Source organism: Sparus aurata, chromosome 7 (genome assembly GCF_900880675.1).
Source record: "Sparus aurata chromosome 7, fSpaAur1.1, whole genome shotgun sequence".
Taxonomy (NCBI): Eukaryota; Metazoa; Chordata; class Actinopteri; order Spariformes; family Sparidae; genus Sparus; species Sparus aurata.
The window spans coordinates 2,866,683-2,871,092 of record NC_044193.1 but is presented as its reverse complement, the minus strand read 5'-3'; positions in this window follow the sequence as shown (position 1 = coordinate 2,871,092).

Genomic DNA, 4,410 nt, shown 5'->3' with positions numbered 1-4,410 from the left:
AATCGGTTCTGGTCAGCTGGGTGTTTGTGACTCGGGCCCCTCGGACGGAGCACAGTGTGGATCAAACAAACACATCTCGTCCCCCGACACTAAAAACCAAAGACGTTGGCAGTATCTGAGAGCACAGTGAGGACTCGAACAGGAGGACAGAAGAACGGGACGCTGGTGTCGTCACGTCGGGGTTAACGGCGCTCAAATAAAATAAAGAAATGTTCAATATTTAATCCAAGATGCTAAAATTAGGGAGCGATCAGAGGAGAAAATGATTGTACCTCTGTGGCTCTCACAGGATTTACTGACATCTGTGAGAGTTTTCCTCCGTTTCAAATCAAATCCTCACGTTGAGATGAATCCAAACTAAAAATTCAAAGAACATTTCTTGAAGTTTTCCCTCCTGACACCGTCCTCCCGTCCGTCTCTCCTCCTCGGGTCATTTTTACTTTTTTTTTTTTTTTTGCATATTTCTCTCGTGTCATTCGGTGATCGGAACACTTTCAACAGAGCTTCCCAAAAAAAAAACTAAACAAACATTTACAGTTTCTACATCAAATCTGCCCAAAAAACAAAAAAAAAAATCAAACATTTACATTGTCAGCAAGAATTTGAACACAACGCTGTGATTCTGACTTTGCACAGGGATGTAAAATCAGTTTAGAGAGTTTAGGTGGCGTTCACGTCTCGTTAACCGTCTGACCGTCACCAACACAAAGACCGGTGGATGCTCTGATTATCAACTGCATTGCAAAAAACAATCCCACCACTCGTCTCTCGAGTTCTGGGGAGGGGGGGGGGGGGGGGGGTCTCTCCTGGGAAACATGCATACACAGAGTGAGAGCCTCCCCCCCCCCACCGCCTCCAATCACACATTACTGCTGCTTCGCTCAGTGTGCAAAAACAAAAAGGGGAGCAAATCACGACGGTCGAACTGAGGAGGAGCTGCAGCAGAAGCACAGAACACAGAGCGACGCCTCGGGAGGATTTCAGAAGTCGACATTTGTTCATTTTCACCTCTGCAGGTGGCGAGCGGAGAGAGACGACACCATCGTATGAGCACGTGGACCAATCAGGTGGCTCCTTTTCTTATAAAAATGGTAAAACCAATCAGTTAGTGGCAGGTAACAACTCCACCCAGACAATTTGGCTTTTTAAGAGGTTCCTTAACACAACAGTTTCAGAGGTGAGATTCTTGATTTCTCGCCGAGAGTCTCACGTGATCTCTTAAATCCGTCTAGACGAGCTTCAGGTTCTGGTGTCGGACCAGCTGTCGGCGGCTACAGGTTTGGTTTTGATGTGACGAAAGCATCCGTTTGTTTGCGAACAACAATGGCGGTTAGCATAGCTGCTATCAGTCTTATCACGACTGGAGAGTTTATTTCTTTGACAGAAAAAGATGCTGCTCGCGCTCTTCTACTGTTGATCTAATTGGCTGACGTAAGCCTGAGCTGGACGGTGTTCAAAGTATTTTTAAAAGATGGCTGCCCTTCTCTCAGCTGTCTATAAAGGTGTAGGTGTCTGGAGCTAGCAGCCGGTTAGCTTAGCTCAGCATAAAGACTCAAAACAGCTTGTTGCAAAAAAAAATCAGCCTTTTAAAAACTAGATTAAATTAAATTAGAAGTCGTGGTTTGACAGCCGAGCAGCAACTTCCTGCTGGATTCTACCTGTGAACAGAGCCGTGCTAGCTTTTGAAAGCTAAGCTAACGTACAGACATGAGAGTGTCGTCAGTCTCTTCGTCTTACTCTCGGTGAGAAAACAACAAATTTCTCAAAACGAATCAAAAGTCTGCTGGAGCGACCAGGAGTCGGTCAAAGAAAACGTGACTTTGTGCCACCTCTTCTGGATTAAACCAACAACAAAAAAAGATGGCTGCCCTTCTCTCAGCTGTCTATAAAGGTGTACGTGTATGGAGCTAGCAGCCGGTTAGCTTAGCTCAGCATAAAGACTCAAAACAGCTCGTCTGACTTCTTTCAAGGCTGAAAAAAAAACTGCCTTTTAAAAACTAGATTAAATTAAAAGTCGTGGTTTGACAGCCGAGCAGCGACTTCCTGCTGGATTCTACCTGCGAACGGAACCGTGCTAGCTTTTGAAAGCTAAGCTAACGTACTTACTCTCGGCGAGAAAACGACAAATTTCTCAAAATGTCAAACTTCTTCTTTAATAAAAAAAGGCTGTGGACGAAAGGACGACCGGAGCAACCAGGAGTCCGTTAAAGAAAACGTGACTTTGTGCCACCTCTTCTGGATTAAACCAACAACAAAAATGATCAGATTATAAAAGAACGTTATTAAACAACTGGAGCGCTTTCAGTGTGTACGTGTTGGCCTGATGTGGAGTACGACGGTGGAGGTGCAACACTTCTCTGAGTCGACCCTCCGGAGGAAACGAAAAGAAAACGGGGTTGAGAGAATTCACAGTTAGAGAGTCACGAAACACGACATGAATCAAGCCCTATGAAGCAAAAACAAAGAAACCAACCAACCAGAGAGAGAGAGAGAGAAGAGACACGTGAGCGGATGACGTCACTGAGTCGTCTTTCTTGTGAGTCTTTGTGTTGTTTTTGCTTCGTTGCGGTCGCAGTCGGTCGGTCGGTCGGTCGGTCGGGTTTCTCACGGGGCACTGCGGCTAGCTAACGCCCGGCTTTGTTGAGGTTTCAGGTCTATGGCAGAAGGTCCGGTTTTTATATAGCAGCAGCAACATGACAGTTCATCATTAGAATCATAGTAATAATAATAATAATAATAATAATAATAACAATAGTAATGGCCATCTCAGAGTTTAACAGACAAACACAGTAAGACAGAGCAGTCCCTCCTCTTCCTCTGAAACCTGGACCGGACCAGGGAGGGGAGGAGGAAGAGGAGGATGTTTAGGTCCACGGAGAAGAGGTGAAGAGTAGGTCCAATGGAGAGAAGAAGAAGAAGAGTCAGAAGAAGAAGAAGAAGAAGAAGAAGAAGAAGAAGAGGGGGGGGGGGGGGGGTGTAGAACAGAACGATGCTGAGGTTTCGTTGGCGTTACATCTACATTTTGTAAAAAGTAGAAGCAGGAGGTAAAATTTGCCACCAGTAATCATCATTTAACCTCCTTTTTCTTTAACGACAGTACACACACACACACACACACTCTCACACCTACACACACACACACACTCACACACACATGCACACACACACCTCCCTCCTCGTTTCAAGGAGAACAGTCGCCTCCCGGAGAGAGAGAGAAAAACACCCTCCGGTCAAACTCTTGATTCCCCCCTCAAGTTTCTTTTTTCATGATGGACTGATTATATACAGCAGCACACGAATGAACCCGCACGGATGACAGAAAAAAGTTTTAAAGTGTTTTTTTGAAAAGTTCACAACGTCAGTTCTTGAAATGCTTCATCGTCTCTCGTCTTTTTGCGCAATAAAAGTTTGATTCCCTCCCTCGACTCCCCCCCCCCCCCCGAAAATATATATAAACCTTGAAGACATCAGGTGGTAAAGAAGAAGAAGAAGAAGAAGTAAACTGGCTTCAGGTGGGAATGTTACCATTCACTTGCAGAGTGTGTGTGTGTGTGTGTGTAAGTGTGTGTGAGGAACTGAAGGTGTAGTTGGCAGGTCTGATCTGAGGTATTTCCTGGTGGTCAACATGGCGTCTTGGATGCATAAGTAGCGTAAATTGCTCCCTGGGTAAAAAAAGGCGGGTGAGGAGGACGGGGGAGGTGTTCAGGTGAGGGGAAAGTGCTATAGGACACAGAGAGCTTATATACAAGCGAGCACAAAAAAAGTTTCTCTCCTCCTTCTTTTTTTTTTTTCATGTCTTTTCTGTTCCAGGCTCTCGTCCCGTCAGCCCCTCCGGACTCAGAGTCTCTTAGTGCTTTCCTTTGAGAGAAGTCAAACCGCTTTTCTTTCACTTCAGTCACTTGGGAAGAGTAAAAAAAAAACCAAAACACACAGAGAACAAAAAAATAAAATTAAAAACGCTCACTGGACTCCCGACACAAAAGGACAAATTAAATCTTTCAATCAAACAGCTTCAGTAGTACTAATTCAGGGAGTCGTTGTTATTTATTATCTTTTTTAAATTGTTAGGATCGTCAAGACGACGCTGGCCGATCAGAACTCCACGAAGAGGCAATGTCTTTTTTTTTTTTTCTGACACCACAGCAGCTTCTTCGCTTCCTCCTCCTCCTCCTCCTCCTCCTCCTCCTCCTCCTCCTCCTCCTCTTCCTCCTTCCTCCTCCTCCACACTCCTTCGCTCGGAGGCGTGGTGCTGATTGTGAGGAGCTTCCAGAGGAGGAGAGGAAGAGTTTCCTCCAGAGTCCAAACGCTCTTTTTTTTTGTTCGTTCTCCTCCTCTGGGAGAGTCGTTGGATTGGGGGTTTTGAGGGGGGAGGGATGGATGGCGGGATGTGATCCGTCTCCCTCCCTCCCC